The following is a 26,674-nucleotide window of genomic DNA, read 5'->3' on the forward strand; positions in this document are numbered from 1 at the left end:
CTATATAGTGAGCTCCAGGCTAGCTGGGGCTACAGGGAGACCCTGTCTCAAAAAAAAAAAGCAAAAAAAACTATTGATAATTTCATCCATGCATATAAGGTATTTTGATCAAATCCACACCCACTCCCTCCCCTCCAACACCTACCATATCTCCCCGTCACTTTTTTCTGACTTCATGCACTCTTCCTGCATGCCTGCCTTCCTTCCTGCCTTCTTTTCTTTTTTTATGTATTTTGAAAAATATTTTACTTATTTTTATTTTATGTGTATGAGTATATTGCCTGCATGCAAGTGAGTGCACCAGTGTTGTGCAGTGTTTCAGACGTCAGAAGAGGGCTTTGGATTCCCCTGGAAGTGGAGTTGAGGATGATTTGTAGCTGGGAATTGAACCCGGGTCCTCTGCAAGAGCAGACAGTGCTCTTAACTGCTGAGCCATCTCTCCAGCCCTTTTTTAATGGGGCTTTTTGCTACTCTAACATTCCCCCTGAGGAGGTAACCCTAAAATCTTTTAGGGATTAAATAAGAACTCCCAAATACTTTTGGCATTTTTGGCCTTTGGAACATAGTTTGTTGCTAAAAGGCCCAAGGACATTTTGACTTTTAGCTAAGAAGCTGGCTACTTTTCTTTGGGGTCTTTTTTACCCAAACTACCTAGCCAATTCCTCCTATTCTTATCACACCATCCTCTGACGAGGTTACCCAAATTGCCAATATGGAATCAGGATACAGACCGCTCTGGCCTCTTCCATGCTGAAGTAACCCTAATTCTTGTGAGCATAGGCAGAGACAGACAGATTTTTGGGACTATCTGGCCAACAAGCCTAGCTGAATTGTTGAGTTCCAGGTTCAATGAGACTCTGTCTTAAAAAAATAAGGTGGAGGAGCAAATTCATACATCCCCCACATCCTGTTTTTCTAACCTTGGGCACAAGCTTGCTTCTGCTCTTAACACCCCAGATATCTGGACTATCCTCTTAGACCAGATTCACCCATGGCTTCCTGATCTCCTGCATCCAGACTCCTTCAGTCCTTCAGTCTCATTTCTTAGAGCCTCCATAGTCTGTCCTTACTCTCAACCTGCCTTTAAACTCCGGAGAGCAGCCTTCTACTCTTGCTGTCCCCACCCCAACCTGTCCAGGAATCCTGAAACCAGGTTTCATCTCTGGTAAGTCTGAGCCCGCCCACTGTGCATTGACTTTCACAACCTCTGCAAATTCAATTTCCTATCTCCTACGTCCTGTTCTCCTTGCTCTTAGCACCCCAGATATCTGGACTACTCCTCTTAACTCTGCAAGGCAGTGAAGTTTCCAAATCGAACCTTGTCCATCCCCCTACCTTGGGACTACCTGCAGCCCTTCCCACTGCTGCAGCATTAGGCTCCTCTGTCCTTTAGTAGGAGCCCTTCTTTTGCAGACTGCCTGAGATCATCTGAATCCAACTTCTACATAGCAGGCTTCCCAAATTGTACTGTGCCTGCTGACTAGAGGGGCCCAGACCTAGGATGCCTGAGAGCATCACATCGTCATCGGACTTGGGCCTCTGCAGGGACTCCTGGGTAGCTGGACTAGAGTCATCTGGCCCCTCCAATATAAAAGCGAGAGAGAAACTGAAGGCTGGAACAACCAGCTTTTCATACCTAATAAAAGAACAACAAAGGCAAACTATACAAACAGAAACAAATTTAAGCTCAACAAAGGAAGGCTTGAGTCTCATACCAGAATCAGAAACAAAAAAGAAATCTACATGCCAAAGTCACAACAAAAAAATAATAACATTAAAAGCCCAAATAATATGTCCCCACCAAGCACCAATAGTCCTATAGAAGAGTTCTACAATGAGAACCCCCTAAAGATAACCTAGGACATAGAATTCAAAAGAACAGTTATAAACGTGATCAAGAATTCAGTGAATTTAAAGAACACACAAACAGTTCAGAGAACTAAAAGAAGATAGGGATAAACTTCTGACTGAATTCACAAGAGTTAGAAATACTGAAGAAAACTCAAGCTGAAGTGAAGGAAGTGAAACACTTAATAAGACAATTAGAAATGACAGGAGAAAGCCTCACCAATAGGATGAATGAAATGGAAAACAGAGTATCAAGATTGAACAATAAAGTTGACAAATTGGACCAAGCAAAGATTATGAAAAATTTGAGAAATCATAGGAATGGAACATGCAGGATATGTGGGACACCACAAAAAGACCAAATTTATACATCATACACATAGAGGAACGAGAAAAATCTCAGGATGGCGGATAGAACACCAAATAGACAGGACCAGAAAAGAAACTCCCCATGGCATATCATAGTAAAGACACTAAATGTACAGAATAAGAGAGAATACTGAAAGCTGCAAAAGAAAAACAAGTCACATATAAAGGAAAACCCATCAGAATTACAGCAGACTTTTCAGTGCAAACTTCAAAAGCCAGAAGAGCCTGGACCAAAGTATTCCCAGTTCTAAATGACCACAGATGCTAACCCAGAATACTTCACCCAGCAAAGATGCTTATTATAGTGGAAGGGGAAAGAAGAATCTTCCACGACAAATGGGGTGAAAGAACTCATGTCCACAAAATCAGCCCTTCAGAGAATTCTTAATGCAATAAATTAGAGAGCTGAAGGGAAGAAATGACTATACCTGAGGGGTAAGAGAAACTAAATGAAGGTATAACTATGGAAACACAGACCAAAAATGCAAACCAAAATTAAAATGACAGTAATCAATACACATCTTTCAATAATAACTTTAAATATCAATAGAGTGAACTCCCCAGTCAAAAGACACAGGCTAGCTGAATGGATTAAGAAAGAAAATCCATCTTTTTGTTTGCAAAAAATCCATCTCACCTTCAAGTACAGGCACTACCTTAAGGTAAAAGGATGGAAAAAAAATATTACAAGCAAATGGTACTAGAAAAAAGCTGGATTTGCAATTCTAATATCTGTCAAAATAGACACCAAACTAAAACTAAATAGAAAAGATAGAGGGCCACTTCATTCTGATCAAAGGAACAATTGACGAAGAAGATACTACAGTCATGAACACATATACACCCAACTTCATAAAAACAATAATACTACAGGACTTTATGCCACATATTAATCCCAATGCAATAATAGTAGGAGACTTCAGCACTCCACTCTACCCATTAGACAGATCAGTGAGACAAAGAATAAACAGACATCTGAATTAAGCAACACCATATATCAAATGGACCTAACAGACATCTACCAAATTTTCCACCCAAGCACCAAAGAATATCCTTTCTATTCAGCACCCCATGGAACTTTTCCAAATTGAACATATACTGGGGCATAAAACAAGCCTCAACCATTACAAAAAGGTTGAAATAATCCCATGCGTTCTATCAGAACACAATGCAGTAAACTTAAAATCAACACTGGAAGAAGCCCTCATAACTACATGAACTATCGAGATTAAACAACACAGCCCTGAATGATGAATTGGTCAAAGGAGAAATGAAAAAAGAAATAAAAGTATGCCTGGAAATAAATCAAAAGGACAATACAACACAACCAAACTTCTGGGATACTTTAAAAGCTGTCCTAAGAGGGAAGTTTAAGTGCCTACATTAAAAAATCAGAAAGAACACAAATAAATGACTGAACATTGCAACTCAAGACACTTGAAAGGCAACAACAAATGAAACCAAAACCCAGCAGACAAGAAGAAATAACAAAAATCAGAGCAGAAATCAATGGAATAGAAATAAAAAGGAACAAAGAATCAACGAATCTAAGAGCTAGTTCTTTGGAAAAGATAAACAAGATAGACATACCCTTAGCCCAATTAACCAAAAGAAAGAAAGAACAACTCCAAATCAACAAAATCAGAGTTGGAAGGAGAAACAGCATAACAGACAACAAAAAGATCCAGAGCATTATTAGGGAATACTTTAAAAAGCTATATGCTTATTAAATTTGAAAACTTAAAAGAAATGGATGTGTATCTAAAATCATGGGAATTACCAAAGCTAAACCAAGAAGAGATCACAGCTTAAATAGGCCCATAACACGTAAGGAAATGGAAATGGTAATACAAAACCTCTTGACTAAAAAAAAGCCCAGTTCCAGATGGCTTCACAGTAGAATTCTACCAGAGATTTAAAGAAGATCTATATCCAGTACTACTTAATTTATTCAAAAAGATAGCGAAAGAAAGAGAACGTCCAAATTCTTTCTTTGAAGCCAGCATTACACTAACACCTAAACCAGGTAAAGATACAACCAAAAAAGAAGACTACAGACCTATATCTTTAATGAACATAGATGTAGAAATTCTCAACAAAATACTTGCAAACCACTACAGACCACATCAAAAAGATCATCCACCATGATCAAGTTGGTTTTATTCCAGAGATGCAGGTATGGTTCAATATACACAAGTCAATAAACATCATAAATCACATAAATGGACTCAAAGACAAAAAACACGTGGTCATCTCAATAGATGCAGAGAAGGCCTTTAATAAAATTCAACATGCATTTATGTTCACAGTTCTAGAGGGAATTGGACTGGTGAATACATACCAACATAATTAAAGCTATATACAACAAACCCCCTGCCAACATCATTCTAAATGGAGAAAATCTGGAAACATTACTATTAAAATAAAGAACCAGACATGGCTATCCACTGTCTCCACTCCTTGTTAATATAGTACATGAAACTCTTGCAAGAGCAGTAAGACAAGAGAAGGAAATTAAAGGAGTACTAATTGGAAAAGAAGAGGTCACGTTATTCCTATTTGCAGAGGCTATGATATTATATCTAAAAGATGCCAAAAATTCCACCAGAAAACTAGAAATGATTAACACTTTCAGTAAAGTGCAAGTTATAAAATTAATCTACAAAAAATTAGTAGCCTTTCTATATACCAGTAACAAGCAGTTGGAGAAAGAGTACATGGAAATCTTCCCATTCACAATAGTTTCAAAATAAAAGTATTATCTCGGAATATACCTGACCAAAGACATAACGACCTCTACACTCTTGCTTCCTGTGCCTCCTCGAAGATGTAGAGTTTAGCTTCCATTCCTCCTCTAGCCAGCCTCCCCACCACGATGGACTCTTGCCCCTTTGGAACTATGTGAGTACAGGCTAGAGTCTCTGCCCAGCAACAGGAGCAATCAGTAGGGTGCACTGGTCAAAGATTCTTAATGTCTGTAAAGAGCCAGAAGAAGACATCAGATGCCTTGGAGCTGGAGTTACAGGCCAGTGTGAGCCACTTGGGTGTTTGGAACTGATCTCAGTCCTCTATTTAGGAGTTGTTGGCTGATTGTGACACTATTTTATTGAAAAAGCAGTTTGGGGAACACAGGTTTTCATTCAGTGACACTTTGGCATCATCTGCCCAGCCTTTCATCTTCATCACTTATTCCTGTTTCTGCAAACTGGGTTGATTGTCCCTCACAGTAACACATTTGCCTATTTTTTGAAGCATGATATGGTTTGTCCTCATTTCAAAAGGATCTGTTCTTTTAGCAACAAAGGCTCAAGAAGAGTTGTTTGGTTTTTTTGTTTTTGGGGGGTTTTTTGTTTATTTTTTGGTTAGTTTTTTGTTTTATCATAGTGATGATAGCAAGGCATCATGGTGTGCACCTGGAATGCTAGCACTCAGGAGGTCAAGGCAGGAGGATTGCTAGATTGAAGCTAGGCTGGCCTGCAGAGCAAGACTGTCTGGGGGTGAGGGTAGGAGGAGAAGGAAGAAGGTGAAGGGAGAAGTGCCATCTTTAGAAATGCAAATCACACCACAATGAAATTCTGCTTCACCTGGTGACTAAGAGTCAGAAAGATAGTAACAGATAACGGTGAGGATGTAGAGAAATTGGAACGCTCCACCATGTTGGTAAGTATACAAAATAGAATCATTTGAAAAAGCAGACCAATAGTTCCTCAAACCTTTAAGCATGGAATTACTGTGTGAACTTAGAGATATTCCATGCTGAGCTGTATACTAAGGAGATGTGGAAACATGTACATAAAAAACTTGTACGTAGCAGCTTAATAATAGCCCAGAAGCTATCTATACATTTTATAGTGCATGATTAAATTTACATTGTTTCAACTATATACTTCAAATGAACATAAAAATGGAGTGGTTTAATGCACCCTCACATCCACAGAGCCTCAATGAATCTCAACGCAGAGACAAATTTCTTTAATCTAGATCCTACTCTACATCCTTTCTCCCTTTTCTCAGAATTACTTTGAAGAAAATCTTACATACTTATTTCATCTGTAAAGATTTTCACACTAAAAAATAAGCCTTAGTTTAATAAACATGACACTATTATTATACCTAAAAGATAGCTAAATGCTTAAATTATAACCTAAAATGCATTATTATTAACAATAATTAAAACTAAACAGCCAGGCGGGGCATGGTGGTACACACCTTTAATCCCAGTATTCAGGTGTTCAAGGCCAGCCTGGTCTAGACAATGAGTTTGAGGCCTGCCAGAGCAACGTACTGAGACCAGGTCTCACAAAACAAAACAAAACACAAAACAACAGCCTTAACAGCCAGCCCTAGTAATGCAGGTTAGAGGTACGAGGATATTAAGTTCAGGGCTTACCGGTGATATAGAGTGAGTTCAAGGCCAGTCTTGGCAATTTAGTGAGACCCTGTTTCAAAAGGAAAAGTGAAAAATGGCTAGAGATATAGCTCAGTGGTAGAATGCTTCCTTAGCATGCATGAAATCAAAGGCCCAATCTATAGCACTGTAAGAAAAAGAAAAACAGGGCCTGGAGAGATGACTCTGCAGTTGAGAGCACTGATTGCTCTGGCAGAGGTTTGATTCCCAGCACCTGCAGTCAGCTAACAACCATCCATAACTCCAGTTCCAGGGGATCCAGCGCCCTCTTTTGTCCTCCATGGGCATTGTAGAGCATGGGTGCAATTACACATGCAGGCAATTCACTTATACACATAAAAATAATAATAAATGAAAAATTAAAAAAAGAATAAGAAAACAAAACAACAAAAACCAAAACCTTGTAACAATAATAGTATCGCCTAATGTCCAGTGATCACATATTTCCTTGACTAGAGTCAGGATCTCAGTAAAGTTTGATTACTGCAATTGCATTTCTTAAACTTCTTTTAGGCTGTAGTTTGACTTTCATCTCCCTTCCCTCTGTAATTTTGTTGTTGTTACTGGTCTACAGAGTATTTTATAATCTGTATTTTTGCTGATTGCATTTCCATGGTGTTGGCAAATTTGCTCCCTGTGCCTGGATTTTTGTATAAATTGATAGGTAAATTAAGTGGCTGAGTTTTAGATATTCATAGGCTGTTGTGAATGAGAAAGTTCCTTAAAAAATAGCCTGCATCGTGAACTGAACTTTTCAACTGCTTAGCACTTCAATGACTGTGGAGAGTTTGGAAAGTTACAGCTCCAGAGCCTATTCACAACTTATCTTAGGCCTTATTTAGCCCATACAGAGCCACTCTTTGCCCACCTCTGTTTCTGAATTACTATCTCGTGACTAACAGAATATATTAACAAAGAAACAGTCCACATCAACCAGCCTCTCCTAAGATTTCTCTTTTGCTGTATCTGGCTACTTACTGTTTTACCAATTTTTTTTTTTCGGTCTTTTTTTGAGACAGGGTCTCCTTGTAGCCCCAGCTGGCCTGGAATTCACTATGTAGACCAGGCTGGCCTCGAACTCACTCAGTCTCTTGAGTGCTGGGATTAAAGGCGTGCACTACCACGCCCAGCACCAATGTATTTTTTTAATAAAATATTTTATTATTAATAAAAAGGCCTCTACAATGAAAATTTAAATCTTTAAAGAGAGTGAAGGAGACACCAGAAAATGGAAGGACCTCCCATGCTCATGGATTGGAAGAATTAATATTATGAAAATGGCCATTCTCCCAAAAGCCATTTATAGATTCAATGCAATGGCAATCAAAATCCCCATGAAATTCTTCACTGAATTATTTTTAAAAAACATCCTAAAATTCATAGGGCAGCACAAAAGACCCCAGATAGCCACAGCAAACCTGAGCACAAAGAGCAATGCTGGGGGGAATTACTATACCAGATTTCAAACTATACTACAGAGCTATAGTAATGCAAACACCAGCGTGGTACTGCCACAGAAGTACACCCATAGATCAGTGGAACATAATTGAAGACCCAAACATGAGTACATGTAATTTTAGCCCCCTGATATTTGAGAAAGGTGCCAAGAATATTCACTAGAGGAACGACAGCATCTTCAGCAAATGGTGCTGGCAAAACTGGATCTCCACTTGTAGAAGAATGAAACTAGACCCTTTCACTTTGCACAAAAGTCAACTCCAAATGGATCAAAGACCTCAGTGTGAAACTGAAACTCTGAAATTGTTTTAAAAAATTGGCAACCTACAAGATACAGGTGTAGGAATTAGGGTCAAGAATCAACAAGTGAGACCTCATTAAACTAAAAAGCTGCTCTACAGCAAAACAACCAACCAAGGAAGTGAAGAGAAAACCCAGAGTGGGAGAAAGTCTTCACTAGCAACATACCTAACAGTGGTTTAACATCCAGAATATATAAAGAACTCAAAAAACAAAGAATAAGAAAACAAGTAACCCAATTAAAAGATGGGCTAAGGATCTGAACAGAGAGGTCTCATAAGAAATAAAGATGGCTAAGAAACATTAACTTAAAGGTGTTCAATATTGTTAGTAATTAGGGAAATGCAATTAAAACCACTTTAAGATTTTATCTTTCCACAGTCAGACTGGCTAAGATGAAGAGATCAAATGATACCAAATGCTGGAGAGGATATGGGGAAAGGGGAAAGCTCATCCACTGCTGGTGGGATTGCAAACTCATTCAACCTCTTTGGAAAACAGTGTGGAGAACTCTTAAAAAACTAAAGCTCAAACTACACCTGGTTATATCTCTCCTTGACATATATCCAAAGGACTTATCCTATTGCAGAGACACTTGTACATCCACATTTGTTGCTGCTCTTTTCACAGTAGCTAAGAGATGGAAACAACCTAAGTGTCCCTCAACTGACAAATGGATAATGAAAATGTGGTACATTTACATCATGGAGTTCTACTCAATGGTAAAGAAAAACGAAATCATTAAATTTGTAAGTAAATGGATGGAACTAAAAACCATTATATTAAGTGAAATAACACAGACTCAGAAAAAACAAATGATGTATGTTCTCCCTTATATGTGGATCCTAGCACCAAATCATTATATGTGAGTATGTATCCAGATGTAACTGCAGGAACCAGAATAATGAACCAGGGAGGTAAAGGAAAAGAAAGAACCTGAGAGAGAATAGTAGGAGACAGGTTTTACTAAGGAGAAATGGATAAAAGGGGGCTATTTAAGTGGGATGGAGGAGGAAAGGTTATACAAGGAACCTTGGGGATAAAGGAAAAGAAGGAGCTCAAGAAAGGTGGGACCATAGGAGACTGGTATTATTAAGGGAGAAATGGGGAAAATGGGGATACTTAAAATGGGTGAACCATGGTGGAAGGGTTAGGCAGGGAGAGAGAGAGGAGAGATAAATAATGCCTAGCTAGTTAAAAAAAAGGCAATATTAGTCCAACAACCCAATGACAGATTACATATACAGTATCTCTACATGAGTCCATATGTATAGCTAACGACTACATAACAAAAACAGTGCCAGACAGGAAGAAACCTTCCATGACACCAAATAACCACTTCAGTGGCTGGCACAGCATACGACATTAATGCAGTAGGGTTTATCTTAGGGGTAATCAGCAGCTACCTAATTGGACTAAAAGCCCACTCAAGGGGACGAAACTCAACTGTGGTATTGTAAACATAACCAAATAGACACGGCTGGAGAGGTCATAGATCTTAGAGAAAACCCCAAGACTGTTATATCCCTAGACTAATGTAATTTCTTTCTATGTGCAAAATGTGTCTCCTTTTATTTACAGACAAACATCCTAGTCACCACTCATCAAAGAAGTTTATTTTGCAATAGTCAGAGACTATTGCCAAGTACCACAACTGGTCACAATGGACATTACCTATGAATTGCCCAGGCCTAAGCGACATAGCTACAGTTCAACCTCTGCACCTAAGGTGCACAGAACATAGAACAGGGTAATGAAGATGACATTTATGAATCAATTTTCATTAATGTATATCCCTCATAAAACAGAGGGCGAGGAACACAAAAGGTCACAAATGGCCAAAACATAGAGGTTAAGGGTCTGCAGATTGCTGGTCCTTGGACAGGTCTTTATATTAAGCTTTACTCACCCAGGGCTCAGGGACCATGGTGGAAGAGGGGGTGAAATGTTGTAAGAGCCAAGGAGGAGGTGCAGGACCATATGGAAACAGAGTCCTTCCTACAAGCTCCTGGGAACCTGCTTATGATTCTATGGCAATTGTGTCAGCATACACAAGTTCCATGCAAACTCAGGCAGACAGAAACCCAGCATAGAACTGGGGAAATGAACAGCAGACCCCAATCTTAGCTGAAGAAACATTGGCAACTGATTACTGCTAGGTGAGGAAGAGCTGATCTTCCTAAAACAAGGGACTCTAGATAGGCTCACTAGACCTCAGTGGTTGGACTTGCACTTGGGAACGTCTGGGGACACTGGCTTGACACATTGGACCTTAACACAGTGACAGAGTATATGGGTTCCTGTTGGGGGGCTATGGGAGGCTGCTGGTGGGGAGGGGGTATAAAGATGATTAAGAATGTTTCAGGTATTCTGTATATAATACACAAAAATTCAGTAAGAACAATTTTAAAAAATAAGGTGAGGAGCAATCAAGGAAGATGCTCATCATCAACCTCTGGCCTACACACTTGTGTACACACGTGCAAAGATGCACAAGTACCTGCACATTCTCATGCACACACCCACATAAACATGTACATATACCAAATACACAAAAATTTAAAAGACATTGCAAATATGTCATAAGCATTTTTCTCCTAAATCTTTGTTTTTATTCTTTAACTGATTTTTTTGAAGTAAATCACACAATATATATGTTAAAATGAAAAAAAAAGAAACTGAAAATACAGTTATAAAATTCACATAGGAGCACAAAAAGACTCTAAATAACTAAAGCAATCTTGAACAAAAGGAGCAGTGCTCAAATTTTCAGAATTCTGGTTTCAGTGTATACTTAAAAGCCTTAGTAACAAAAGCTGCAGGATCTTGATACAAAAGTAGATATATAGTCAAATTGTAATAGACTGGAGGACACAAATAAAGTCACGCAGCCATTTAATGCTCCAGAAAGGTACCAAAAACAGGTTGGAGAAAGAAACAACCTTTTTACCAAGTGATGCCAGGAAAACTTCCACATGATATGTGGAAGCCAGCTAGGAAAGTCAGAACACTTCTGTGCAGGTTCTTGGTCTCCGCAATGAAAGACTTTGTAGATGGACACAGAAGGCCAAAAAGCAGTTTTACATAGATGAGGGTGTTCTTAAGAAAGCACAGCATACATCTGAAGAAGCATCAGGAGTGACTTTATGAGTGATGGCTGCATTGAGGTTAGGTGAAGCCCTGTGTTTTATGGGCTTAGATGTAAATGAGGGGTATGTGTCCAGTGAGATCATTCCCTAAGTTATGTAACAAGTAATCATGGTTATTACTGATTTGACATTAGGTTATGTGCAATGGGATCAGTTTTCCCTGAGCAGACAAATGCTACCAGTGGAGTGTCATGTGCCAGGCATCTGATGGGTGTTTAAGGGCCTGCACATTCTCAGGAGCTTTGCAGTTGGCAGTGATTTTCAAGATCTTGAAGAGCATCTGGGAGGGCTGAGACCCTTTCCTTTCTGATTGGATAAGAAGGATGAGAAGGACAGGCAGTTTGCCTGATTGTGTGTAACATAAGGATGGGATAATGAGAGTTGGCCATGGTCCCTAATTCCCGACTTCCTGCCTAGCAACCCTTTGTCACATGTAAAAGAATGAAAGCAGATCCTTATCTCACCCTATATAAAAATTGACTCAAAATAGATCAAAGACATTCATATAAAAGCTGAAAATTTGAAACTACTAGAGGCAAACATAAGTATTTGAAGCCATAGGGATGGGCAGCAGCATTTTGAATAGGATTCCAATAGCCCAGGAAAGAGAATTGAGAAGTGGGCTTTTATGAAATGAAAAAGCTTCTGACTGCAAAGGCAATAATTCCTGGAGTAGCCTATAGAATAAGAGAAAATCTTTGGCAACTGTTCTGACAGAGGATTAATATCCAGAACATATAAAGAACTTCAAAACTAAGACACCCAAGAGCAAACAATTCATTCAACAGATGGGTAAATATACTCAACAGATACCTTTTGATAGACGTTAAAATGGCTATCAGATGTATGAAAACATGCTTGAAACCTCTGTCATTCAGAGAAATGCAAATCAAAATTATATTATGACATCATCTTGCCCCAATCAGAAGGGGTATCACTAATTTTTAAAAAGGGGGGTGGTAACAAATGTTGGCAAAATAGTCTGTGTAAAAGGGACCTTATACACTGTTGGAAGGGAAAATAAATTGGTCTGGACATTGTGGAAAGCATTATGGAGGTTCCTCAAAATACAATATGTGATCCAGTCCTGCAACTCCTGTAGCAGGCGGTCAGTATATTGTAGACATGCCTGAATACCTGTTTGTTGCAGCATTCTTTGTAATCAGGTGAAACCAGCTTAAGTATCATATCAGCAGACAAAAGAGTGAGGTGCATCTGCGTGCACACTCACACAGTTCAGTATTATTAAGCATAAAGGTCTAAGTTGTGTTTATAGAATAGGTGGAACTGGAGATTATATTATGCTAAATATGGCAGACTAACATAAATATCACATTTTCTCTTTCATACAGTATCTAGATTTTGAATAAGAAGACAAAGTAAAATAGTGACTATTACAGAAAAGGGAGTGGTAATAGCCAGAGGAATTGTATGGACAAGAGAGGGTGATTTAGTGATGAAAATATAGTACATTCCATACAAGTGTGGAAATGTTATAAGGAACTTGTGTTCAATTAATATATGCTAATAAATGAAAAATAATTATGTAATACAAAAAGAATTGTAAGAAGTTAGGGCGGAAGGGAATGAGAGTGAAACTCAAGTGAAACAAGGTGGTGTATATATTAACCTAGTCACTGTTTTACATTTATTTATTTGAGGGGTGTGGGTAGCATGTACCATAGTACATGTGTAGAGATAGAGGACAGTTTTTTTTTAAATTTACTTAATAACCACATAATTAGTAGAAGCATTTCATTACAACAGCACTGGCATAGTCAATAACAGTTTCCAGAGCAAAGATGTAAATTAATACAGTTATACATTATTGTACTCAGTATAAATCCTATAAGACATAAAATTGAAGGAGGTTTTAACTTTTAAAGATGATCTCCATTTCATTTTAAAATACACTGTTCCATACAGAAGAACTCATTTGTAATGCAACTAGCGCTTAGATGTTTGCACATGCATCTTTAATCTGTATATATCTGATTATTACTAGTCATAGTTGGTTACTTTCTGAGATCCTTGGCACCTGAACATAGATATAAAGTCATCAGGTAGCTTTCAATGGTAATGTTATCCAAATCTACTAATTAACATGAAGCAAACTTTTATGCTTCTTCATCATTAATTCATTTTTTTTATTTATTGATTTTTTCGTGTGTATTTCATACAGAATATCCCAAACAATCTTATTCATCTTTATACTCGCTTCCCAAATGGCACCCTCCCATAGCCTCTCCCCCGAACCCCCGACTGGAGCCCATATACTCTGTCATCCTTGTTACTGTTCACTGTGTTATCAGTGCCCCCAGCAGTTTCCCAGTGCTAGTCCATCCGCTGAGTCTAGTCAGCCTATCTAGAATTTCTTGTTTTAGGAAGATCAGCTCTTCCAATAGAGAACAATTTGTGGGAGTCAGTTCTCCTTTTCTACCATGCTGATTCCAGGGATCAAACTCAGGCCCTCAGGCTTGGCAGCAAGCTCCCTTACCTGCTAAACCATTCACTTCCCCTGTAAACCTATTAATAATAGTTTTTGCATTCATCTTTTTGTGTCTGTGTGTTTGTGTTTCTGCACATGGGCAAGTGAAGGCCAGAGTTGCTCAGTTTTATTAAGACATGATCTCTCCCTGAACCCAGGGCTCACTGATCTGGCTAGATTACCTGGCTAGCAAACCCTATGGATCCTCCAGTCTCTGCCTGCCCTGACCTGAGATTGTAGTTGTATGCCACTGCATCCAGTTTTCATGTGGATGCTAGAGATCCAAACTCAGGCCTTCGTGTTTATACAGCAGTACTTTACCTCCTGAGCCATGTCCTCAGCCCTCATGCATTCAGCTTTGATGAAAGTAAACAATGCAATTTGAAATCACAGATTTTAAGACTAGGTTAACCACAAGAATCTAAAAACAGGCTATAATTTTCATGTTGACAGAAGAATAAAATAAGATAACTAAATCAACTCAGAAGCCTGCAAGAATGGAGGGAAATGGAATTATGGAACTTTTGCACATACAGAACAAAAGTAGATACAGGATTTAAACCCAAACGTTGATAACTTAAATTTTAAATTATTAAAATCCAATAGAAATACAGGAAAAGAATGTGAAAGAGATAGTTGAAAAAAGACATCCCATGGAAAAAGTAATAAAAAAAAAATGTTTTCTAGCCATGCACTATTACTCCATATGGTCTATTGTAAGAATTGGCAGAATAAAATAAGGTCACTTCATAATTGTGGGAGTTTCTACTCAACAGAAATACATTGTTTATGATGTTAAAAATAATGACAGATAAAGGCTGGCAGGTGGGTGCAGGGAGGGAGAAAAAAAAAAAAAAAAGAATGACAAAGCCTTACAAAGCATGTAACACAGAAATTCTCAGTTCCAAAAAGAAACAGAAACCACAACCTAATGGAAGAATTTTCACAATAGAACAAACAAGCATAAGAAAAATTAAGAGTGAAGATAAGTTTAAAGTGACAGTAATAGAATGAATAAGTGCAGAACATTGCATTTAACAGTTTTACAATATACTTTTCAGGTATTTTAAAAATAGTCTTACTGACTCAAAACAATGTCAGAAAATTTCAACATATTGAAATCAGATTGGACATTTTCTTTGACTACAGTGTTATGAACTTAAAAACACAGTTTTAAAGGGGAATAAACTATCCTTATGCATTTAGAAATTAAGGAATAGGCTTTTAATATCCCATGGGTCAAAACATATCCTAATGGAACCTAGAAATTATTTTGACTGATAAAATACACACATGCACACACAAAGTTGAAGGATACATCTTACAATAATACTTAGAAATATGTAGCTTTTAATGTATATATTACAAAAGAAGGAATGCTGAATGTTAGTGTGCTAAGTATCTAGCTCCAGGACTTGAAGAAATTGGAGCAAAACAAACCGAAAATAGAGGACAGGAAGAAATAAAACCTGGGGCAGAAACTAGTTGATAAGAAAATGATTTTGGGCCTGGAGAGATGACTCTTCAGTTAAGAGCGTGGACTGCTCTTGCAGAAGATCCGGATTCAATTCCCAGCACCCACATGGTGGCTAACAACCGTCAGTAACTCCAGTTTCAGGAGATCTGACACCTTCTGACCTCCTTGGGCACTGCACGACACGGGTGTACTTACATACATGCAGGCAATACACTCATACACATGAAATGAAAAAGATAAAATATTTTTAAAAGGAAATAGAGCACAATAGAGCACATTTTTAAAATATAAAAATTAAAAATTGAGAGATATCTACTGAGCTTTATTGAAAGCACAGCTAAGGTGTGAAAAGAAACATGGCTAATGCTGTGACATAAAAGTAGATAAAAAAAGTAGTGAAAACTGAAGGGAAATGTAGGTAATGTATGTGAAATGAACAAGTTTCTGAAAAATGTGGTAGGGTACCGTTCAGCACATAAAGATTTTAAAAACTGATTAGTTGTGAGTGCTTCAGAAAGTCATTAGCCCATGGTGACTCCTAGCATTTTTACTATTCAGGCAAAGCATCCTATGTTTCATTTTTTTGTTGTTGATAGTAGAAAAAGAGGACTATTTCTACATAGAGCAGTGTCAAACATGTATAAGGAGAAAAAAACATTATATAGACCAGTTTCAGTGTTGAAAATTTAAAGGCGATACCAGAACCAGAAACCCAGCCAGCATGTAAACATGCCATGAAATACTGAATATTCCTAAAGGTGAAAGATTGATTTAACAATCAGAATCAATCACTGAAGTTGGCCATATTAAGAGGTTTAAGAAAATCATTCATTTCAGTAATCAAAATAAATGATAAAATCCAATAACTGTCAGTATAGGACCTGAGCATCTTTCAGGGAAAATACATGGTATTATATCTTTTTTATACATTGTGCGGTAATTCTACTGTATGCATCTATCAAAAATATGATAAACTTCATCATTTCTCTAGAGAAAAAAAAATCCAATAATCATTCATGATGAAATGAATGCCTACCAAGCTAGAAATATGAAGAAATTCCTTAATTTTTAAAAAAAAAAAATGTGCGTAGAAGTGGTTTACCTGCATGTGTGTAAGAGCACCATATGGGTTCAGTGGTCATGGAGGCTAGAAGAGGGCATCAGATTCCCTGAAACTGGTGTTACAGGCAGTTGTTAGCTACCATGTTGGTGCTGGGAACTGAACCTGTGTGCTCTACAACAACAGCAGCAAGTGCTCCATCCCCTGAAGAAACTTCTTAATGTGATAAGTGATATTTAAAAGAATAAAGCAGTGCTAGGAAGATATGTCAGTAAAGTGCCTGCTACACAAGCCTGACAACCAGAGTTCAAATCTGCAGCACTCACATATGAGCTGTGTGCAATAGCACACATTTGTAACCTTAGTACCTGGGGAAGGGGGAGATGCAGATCTTTTGACCTTATTGGTCAACCAGTCTAGCCATTTGGTGAACTCCAGGTTCAGTGGGAGAACCTGTGTATGAAAAAAGTGAGGTGGAATGATAAAGACACTTAGCATCCTTGCACATGTGCACACATGAAAACATGACATACATCACACCATGTCTACACACAAATATAGCAAACACTGTATTTCATGACATTTTGAATGTATTCCCACTTATACTAAAGTTCAGAATATCTACTATCAGCAGTACTTTTCTTATGTTAGAAGTTCACTAAGGCAAGAATAAGATTTTTTTAAAAGCACCAAGTATTGAGAAAAGAAACCCAGAATTATTGTCTATATTTATATATTTGTGCAAGTAATGGATCTCCATGAATCTGCTAAGTTACAGAGTTCAACACAATTGTTAGATACAAGGTAATTTTTGTAAATCAAGAGACAAAACTAAAGGTATTTAGAGCAGTTCCAACACTATGCAGTATGGATAATTGTTAATAGGAGATACACACACATACACACATATATGGATAAATAGATAATTTCAGTTCCTCTTTAAACCAGTTAAGAAACAGAAATAACGTGCTTCCAAGTGAAGCCAGACATAGTTGAGCAGGATCTTTGACTTACCTTCACATAGATGGAACTGGTAAGAGAAAGGAGCCAGGAGCTCCTCTAAAGCCCATGTTTCCCCTGAGGAAAAGATCCTCCAATAACCTTAAGTGTAAAAATAAATTGATTTATTTGGGCAAACTGTGTGGTCTTAAACACCCAAAAGGAAAGTATAACCAGAGAGTAAAGTTATCAGTATATTTCTTTAAGAGTTCAAGGGATTACACTTCACAGACATTAGGCTTAAGTTTATATAAAAAGTTATTTAGGCTGGGCGTGGTGGCGCACGCCTGTAGTCTCAGCACTTGGGAGGCAGAGGCAGGTGGATCTCTGAGTTCAAAGCCATCCTGGTCTACATAGTGAGTTCCACGCCACCTGGGGCTACAGGGAGACCCTGTTTTGTTTTGTTTTGTTTTTTTAAAAAAACCAAAAGGAAAATAAAAAGTTAAAAGTGCTGCTCAGATGTAACACTTCAAATCTTGGTCTCAGTACTGTAGTGCCCACCTTTAGCTAAGGGACACAACCAGCTCTTTTTCTAAAATGATGGATAAATTTGTTTTCTCCCCCTATCTAGAAGCCTTTGAGAGGGAACTGACACTGATTCTAACCACTCAACACCTATCAAAATACCTGAAAGCAAATCCTGAATCCATCACTCTAAGAGTCCAGCCTTGGAAGACAAAAGAAAAATGAGGAAGAACCCAGTAGAAGGGATGCTTTTGGAAGCCCTTGCTAAGATATTCCAATGGACTCTGATATGAACATTTGAAAATTGCCCTGCTCTGACTTTTCTCTAGTTCCCTGTCTAGAACTTGTAATGCTCTTGCCTTTACTTCTCCTTCACGTCTCCTATTCAGAATTCAAAGACTTTTTCCCCCCCTCGAGATAAGAGGGGAAATTTGCAATATGCAATTTGGCAGTCTTTTAAAAGGTAGACCCACTGATGGGGTACCCTAGTTGCCTCACCCTGTGTCTGTGTTCAGCATGGAAGAAGCCAAAGCTGTCTGTGTCCTGATTCCCTATTAGCAATTTGGGTAACCTCTTCAGAGGATGGTGTGATAAGAATTGTCTAGGAACTGGCTAGACAATTAGGGTAAAAACAACCCAAAGAAAAGCAGCCAGTTTCTTGGCTAAAACTCACAATGTGTTTGGGCCTCTTAGCAACCTACTCCATTTCAAAGACCCAAAATGTCAAAAATATTTGGGAGCTTTTATCTAATCCTTAAAAGATTTTAGGGTTACATCTTCAGAGGGGGAAATGTTAGAGTAGCCAAAAGCCCCATTAAAAAAATGAATAAATAAAAGAAGAAGAAAGAGTACATGTACATGAAGTTATCAGAAAAAAGTGATGGGGAGATATGGTCGGAGTTGGAGGGGAGGGAGTAGGCATGGATTTGATCAAAACACCTTATAATCATGTATGAAATTCTCAATAAATTTTATTTTTAAAAAATTTTTTTTTAAAAAGCTTAATTGCTTTTTGCTCATAATATGAAATGTGGTGAAATAGTACTTTGCAGTGATGTTTGGTTTGGTTTGGTTTGGTTTGACTTTTTGAGACAGGGTCTCTGTAGCCCCAGCTGGCCTGAAACTTGAAATGTAGACCAGGCTGAGCTCACTATCACAGAGATCCACCTGCCTCTGCCTTCCAAGTTCTGGGATTAAAGCCATGAGCTACCATGTCTAGCTTGTTTTTTTTGTTTTTTAATGAATTAATTATTTTGTATATAATTATTTTACCTACATGTATGTAAATGCACCCATGAATGCAGTACCCACAGAGGCTAGAAGAGGGTGTTAGTTCCCCTTGAACTGGTGTTACAGACTGTTGTTAAGTGCCATGTGGTTGTTGGGAACCAAACCTGAGTCCTCTGCAAGAGCAGCCTTTGCTCTTAACAGCTGAACTGTCTCTCCAACCCCTGCAATGATGTTTTTTTAGCACATTGGTCACTGCAAAAGACCATTAGAATATCTTAATGATGAGAGAGTTGATTGATTATATCTGAGTCTTTACCCAGCAGGAGTCTTTTTCTGTAGCATTCCTGAAAGCTTTCTCAGGAGGTAATTAGTCTCTTTTCTACCTGAAGATTCTATGCTGGGAATTGTCATGTCACATTTTCTGTCAGTACCCATTGGCACTATGAAAAGTAACCCATTTGGTCAAATCTAAGGCATCATCATTTGTTTCTTTCTTTCTTTTTTTTTTTTTTTTTTTTTTTTAACTATTTTAATTTTATGTGTATGCGTGTATTGCCTGCATGTAGGTAAGTGCACCCATGTTGTGCAATGCCTGCGGAGGTCAGAAGACGCTGTCAGATGCCCTGCGACTGGAGTTGCGGACAGTTGTTAGCTACTGTGTGGGTGCTGGGATTCGAACCTGGGTCTTCTGCAAGAACAACCAGTGTTCTTAACCATTGAGCCATCTCTTCAGCCCCTATCATTTGTAAGATGGAGTCTTTATGTTCTGTTGAATGAAATAATGGTACCACTTTTTCATCATGACATACCATGTTTTTTATTTCTGTAGTATTTTGATATTTTATAATTTAAGAATACCACCTAGAAAATGTATGTATCCTTTCTTTTGTGGGCTTTATCATTACCACTTTTAACACTTTTAACTTGATATTTTCAGTTAAGTTTGTCCTAAAAATTGAGAGTCCGTAACAACAAGGGCTAGAGAGATGGCTCAGTGGTTAAGAGCACTGCCTGCTCTTGCAGAGGACTCAGGTTCTGTCTCAGCACCCACATGGCGGCTAATGAGCATCCGTAACTCCAGTTCTAGGGGATCTGATACTCTTTTGTTCTCCTTGGTGCAGGAATACATGCAGGAATAGCACACATACACAAAATAAAATAATTTTTTAAAGAATCTATAACAACAAGTTACTGTATATTCTTAGTCTTTTTAGTTTTTTAAATTTTTTATTGAATTGCTGAGATTTTCGTACAGTGTATGTTGATGGTATTTAGACCCACTTCCCCAATCTGCATCTCCCCCTACACCTCTATCCAATTTAATGCATTCTCATATATATATATAAAACGTAATCAATAGAGTCTAATTTGTATCCACAAGTGTCCTTCAGTGTAGGTCCATCCGCTGGGCCCACCAAGACTTATTCCTGTAAGACACTTTCTTTCCCCCTCCCAACAGCCATCAACTATTGAACATTCCTTAGGTTGGGCTGGACTTTCTTAACCACTTCCCCATGTCTATGCTGGGATTTTATCTGGTTTGAGCTTATATAGTGCTTATTCATACTGACACCATTGCTGTGAGTTCATTTGAGTAACTGACCAGAGGCCTGGAAGACCCTGTTTCCTTGTGTTCATCCACCCCCTCTGATTTTTAAATCTTTCCATTTCTTCTGCAATGATCTCTGAGCCTTGAGAGGCAGAGGTTTGAAACAGATGTTCTATTCAAGGATAAGCACTTTATGACCTCTTGTTCTCTGCACATTGGCCAATTGTGGGGTTTGGTGTAAATCACCATCTGCTTCATATGAAAATTTCTTTGGTGAGAGTTGAGAAATACAATCATCCTGCATGTAGAGGCTGCATTGAAGATGTGCCATAAGGGTTAAGTGTCTCACAAATAATCTCTGCATTTGGCTAGTTGTGAAAATCTAATAGTCTGTCTGTTGCAAAAAGAAGCTTCTTTGATGAGGAGTAAAAGGTAAATATGAGGATGCATGTTTAGAATAAAGTAAGAAATTGCATTCATCTTGGGATGTTGCAAAAGTAGGTCTTTCTCTAGGATCTATGACCTCTAGCCAGATGTGAATTTAACTATGCTTACAGTACCACACATGAGTTCCTTCCCATTGAGTGGGCCTTAATTCCAATTAGACAGCTGTTGATTACCTCTAAGATAAAGTGCCCTACTGCACCAATAGTTTGCTGTGCCAGTCATTGCTGTTTATTGGGCTCCACAGCTAGGTAGGATCATTGATTGGGTTTCTCCGTTGTCAGCTTGCATAGACTCCTCTGATATCATGAGCTTGTTTTCTTATTTTTTAATATTTTTATTGATTACTGAGAATTTCGTGCAACATGTTTTGATCATGTTCAGACCCCTATCTCCAGGCCCATCTTACTCCGCCCATGCTAATTTAATGTCTATTATTATTTTTTAAATTTTTTTACTTTTTGAGAATTTGATACAACGTATTTTGATTCCCTTCCCCTTACTGTACTCCTCTTATTATCCCCACCCAATTTCATGTCCTCTATTATTAATCTTATCAAGTCTAGTTTATTTCCTTAAATGCCCTTCTGTGTGGGTTTATCCCCTGAAGCCTAGTCAAAGCAGCATAACACCCTTAAAGAAAACACTCCCCCCCTCCCAGCAGCTGTCAGTAGCCAATAGTTCCTCAGTTAGGGTTGGTACTTCCTACCCACCATCCATGCTGGCACCTTATCTAGCTTGAGCTTGTGTATCTCGTTCATGCTAATATAATTGTTGTAAATTCATATGAGTAACTGCCCTGCTATCTGAACAGTTTCCTTGTAGTCATCCATTGCCTCTAGCTCTTAAATCATTTCACCCCCTTTTCAGTAGTGATTCCTGAGCCTTGGGACACAAGGGTTTGTTATAGGTGTCTCATTCAGGGCTAAGAATTCTGCAGTCTCATTCTAAGATCACTGACCAGTTGTGAGTCTCTGTGTTAACCACCATCTGCTGCAAGAAGCAGCTTCTCTGGTGAGAATTGAGAGATGCATTAATTTATGGGTATAGCAATAAGTCAGTAGTCAGTTTAATAGTGAATCTATTTAGCACAATAATAATAGGGTCTTCTATGGCATGCGACAGCTCTTGCCACAGGTTCCTAGGTCTGATATATTAGTACTTGGTATGGACTCCAGCTTGTAAAGCAGACCCTAAAATCCTATTAGAAAGTGATTGGTTACTCAACATTTGGGTCACTATTGTACCAGTAGACATATCTTGCCAGGCTAGTTGTTGTTACAGCTCACAGCTGGGCAAGGTTGATGATTATTTTTATCTCTCAGTAGTATGCATAGCACCTTCCAGCAGTATGAAGAAAGCTAACCAGTAGAAATGAAGCTTTGAGGTTGCTACCAGCTTGATTTTTGCTTTGTTCCTTGACTCATGTAGGTAGAGTCTATGGCAAGCAGTGTCTTACCATCAAATTCTGGAAGGTAACCAAGAGCAATGGCAATGGTCAGTGTTGTTTGAGAGTCTATGGGACTCCTGGCCACAGCTTCAAAAGAGGGAGTCCATTCCTGGTATTGGGCTTTTTCTTTGCTAGTTTTCAGTATCTGGTAGGGGCATTGTCCCCCATTATAGGGTGACTCCATTTAAACTCTTTCATATTATATATGTACATACCTTAAGATGCTCCTATAGTGGTAGGTTTTCATATGGCTTTTTCTAAATAACTTTTAGTATTAGTTATTCCTCCCCATACTCCTTCTGCCCTGCCCACCCGTTCTCCACCCTATTCAACCTTTCTTTAAAAAAAAAATATTGATATGACATGCATATAAGGTGTTTTGGTCAAATCCATGCCCACTCCCTCCCCTCTAACTCCTGTATCTCCCCATCACTTTTTTCTGATAATTTCATGTACTCGTTCTTCTTTGATTTTTTTTTTTTTTTATGGGGCTTTTGGCTACTCTAACATTTCCCCCTCTGAAGAGGTAACCCTAAAATCTTTTAAGGATTAGATAAAAGCTCCCAAATATTTTCAACATTTTGGGCCTTTGGAACAGAGTAGGTTGCTAAGAGGCCAAACCACATTGTGAGTTTTAGCCAAGAAACTGGCTACTTTTCTTTGGGGTCTTTTTACCCTAACTGCCTAGCCAGTTCCTACCTCCTGTTCTTATCACACCATCCTCTGAAGAGGTTACCCAAATTTGCCAGTAGGGAATCAGGACGCTGACTGCTGTGGCTTCTTTTATGCTGAACAGGGACACAGAGTGAGGCAATTCAGTGAGTCTATAAAAGACTCCCAAATTGCTTAACTCTTATCTCGAGGAGGAAAACAAAGTCTTTGAATTGTGAATAGGAGATGTAAAGGAGAAGTAAAGGCAAGAGCAGTTAGCATTACAACTTCTAGACAGAGAACTAGAAAAAAGTCAGGGCAGGCAATTTTCAAATCTTCCTATGAGAGTCCATTGGAATTTCTTGACAAGCATTTCCAAAAGCATCCCTCTATTGGGTTCCTCCTCATTTTCTTTTGTCTTCCAAGGTTGGACTCTAGAGTGATGGATTTAGGATTTGCTTTCAGATATTTTGATAGCTGTTGGAGTGGTTAGAATCAGCATCAGTTCCCTCTCAAAGGCTTCTAGATAGGGGGAGAAAACAAATTTATCCGTCATTGTAGAATAATAGCTGGTTGTGTCCCTTAGCTTAGCTACAGGTGGGCACTACAGGATTGGAGATTTGAAGCCTTACATCTGAGCAGCACTTTTTGGTTAGGGACAAAATCATCAATGAGAAATAATTGTCTAAATAACTTTTTATATAGACTTAAGCCTAATGTCTGTGAAGTGTAATCCCTTGAACTCTTAAAGAAATATACCGATGACTTTACTCTTTGGTTATACTTTCCTTTTGGGTATTTAAGACTGTACAGTTGGCCCAAATAAATCAGTTTATTTTTATTCTTAAGGTCATTTGAGGGTCTTTTCCTCAGGGTCACAAGGGCTTGCGAGGAGCTCCTGGCTCCTTTCTTTTACCAGTTCCATCTATGGGAAGATAAGCCAAAGGTCCTGCTCAACCATGTCTGGCTTCACTTGGAAGCATGACTGAGATGTTTCCTCTGAGTTGACCCTCCTCTTTGTAGACTGGACACTGGTTCAAGTCCATCTCGTGGGGTCTCCATGTCCTCCCTGAACAAGAGGACAGGTGACTTACCACAGTTACAGGACATTTTGAGCGATGTTCCATAGTCCCCTGGAACTTAGTCGACCTTGGAGGGCAAGGGGCTAAAACTGTCCTTTAAGTCCCTCTGACCACATTAGTGTAGGCCTCAAACTGTAGCTGTTAAATAGCCAATAAAGTTAGTTCCACCAGTCTGGTACTTTTAATTATCATGTACTGTGTAGATAAGGCTTCAGTAAAAAACCAAATCTTCTCAGATAAACTTTGTAGATATATATTTTGTTCCTTAAACTAGTTGACTAAACTATGACCATAGAAATTTTAAGATTATGTGTATATGATTTTTGTCTCATCCTTTATATATCATATCAACGTAAACAGACCTTCATCATTTGCTTAGGCTTTCTCATTTTTTCTATTTTGGAAAATATCTCCATTCCCATATCCTTTTAACATCTTTTACATTCTCATTTTCTTTTTTTAAAAAAATAATTATGAGACATAATAGCATTAACAGATTTTCCATCTGTTGTGAGACTTCTTTTCCTGTGGATGCTAATAAGCAATGCTTATTCCCTTTTAAGGTTCTAGTGTCGAACCAATGTTTGATTAAAGTTTTACTGGGGAACCAATGAATTTATTGAGCTTACTTACTGAGATAACTGAGGGCTGCTGAGGTGTATGTGTGACCTGAGGGTATGCGCACTGGAAAGCCTTTACCCAGCATGGGTCATGGCTTCTTTTCCTTTCTTACTTCATTCCTTCTTTTCCCCCTTTATATCACTTCATTTCATCTCTCCTCCCATGAAGTTTCACTGCCACAGCCCCTTAGTAGTTTCCTGACCTCTATGGATTTTCCAAAAGAAACATGCATATCTAAGAACATTTGTCTTTCTGTGTCTGGACTACCTCCAAATGATTGATTATTTCCAGTTTCATCCATTTACCTGCAAATTTCGTGATTTCATTTTTCTTAACAGCTGAATAATATTCCATTGTGTAGATAAAATATCCTTTCGTTATTCACTCATCAGTTTATAGACATCTAGGTTGTTTCCATCTCCTGTCAATTGTGGATAGAGTAGTGATGAACAAGGATGAAGAGTGGTTGCTGTAGTGGGACAGAGTCCTTTGGGTATATGTCCAGGAATGGTATGGCTGAATCATGTGGTAGGTCTGTTTCTAGGTTTTTTTAATTGGCCGCACCAGTTTCCACTCCTGCCTGCAGTGAATAGTGTTCCCTTTCCCCACATCCTGGACAGCCTTTGTCATTTTGTATCTTCACTATTCTGACTGGGGTAAGATGAATGTCAAAATAGTTTTAATTTGCATTTCCCTGATGACTGAAGATATGGAACATTTTAAAAAATATTTTTTAGCCATTTGAGTTTTCTCTTTTGAGAATTCTCTGTTTAGTTTCTTGTCCCAATTTTTAATTGCGTTATTTGTGTTCTTGATGTTTAGTTTTCTTACTTTTTAGTGTATTTAGATACTCACTGTCTGTCAGAGGTATAGTTGGTAAATATTCTTTTTCCCATTCTGTAGCCTACCTCTGCACTCAAGTGATGGTGTCTTTTACTTTATAAAGAAGCTTTTAAGTTCCACGAGGTCTGTGGTGGTTTGAATAAATAAGAATGTCCCCCATAGGCTCCAAATATTTGATTATTCTGACCCCTGTTAGTGGCGCTGTTTTGGGAGGCTTTAGGAGGTATGGCCTCCTTGGTGGAGGAACCATGTCACTGGGGCTGGGCTTTGAGAGTTCTTAAGTCTTTCTAGATTTCCAGTCTCTCCCTGCTTGGTGTGCCTGCTTGAAGGTATGAACACTCCTCTTTCTGCTCTGGCTACCTCCTACCCCATACCTCCCCGCCATGACAGACTCTTCCCTCTTAGGAAACTTAAGCTAAATAAACTCTTCCTTTTATCAGTGGCCTTGGTCATGGTGTCTTATCATAGCAACAGAAAAGTAGCTAAAAAAGTCCCATTTGTCTGTTGTTGGACTTAATGTCTGTGATGTCAGAGTCCTGGAAAAGTCCTTTCCTGTGCCTGTAAGTTCCACTGTGTTCCCTACTTTCTCCTGTATCAGATTCGGGGTATCAGGTCTTATGTTGAGATCCCTGATCCATTTGAAATTGAATATTGTGTGTGCTGAGAGATAGGGATCTATTTTCGTTCTTCGTGTAGCTATCCAGTTCAGTCAGCACTATTTGAAAAGACAACTTGTCTTTTCTCCAATATGTATTTTTTGCTCCTTTGTCAAAAATCAGGTGG

General features: G+C 38.4%; 1 protein-coding gene across 8 annotated transcripts in view; it reads left to right on the forward strand.

The window, feature by feature from the left end:
- Lcorl (ligand dependent nuclear receptor corepressor like) overlaps positions 1 to 26,674 on the forward strand; it is a 212,691-nt gene that overhangs the window by 49,859 nt on the left and 136,158 nt on the right. The window lies entirely within an intron of this gene.

This window comes from Nannospalax galili, unplaced genomic scaffold (genome assembly GCF_000622305.1).
Source record: "Nannospalax galili isolate Female #2095 unplaced genomic scaffold, S.galili_v1.0 scaffold271, whole genome shotgun sequence".
NCBI lineage: Eukaryota > Metazoa > Chordata > Mammalia > Rodentia > Spalacidae > Nannospalax > Nannospalax galili.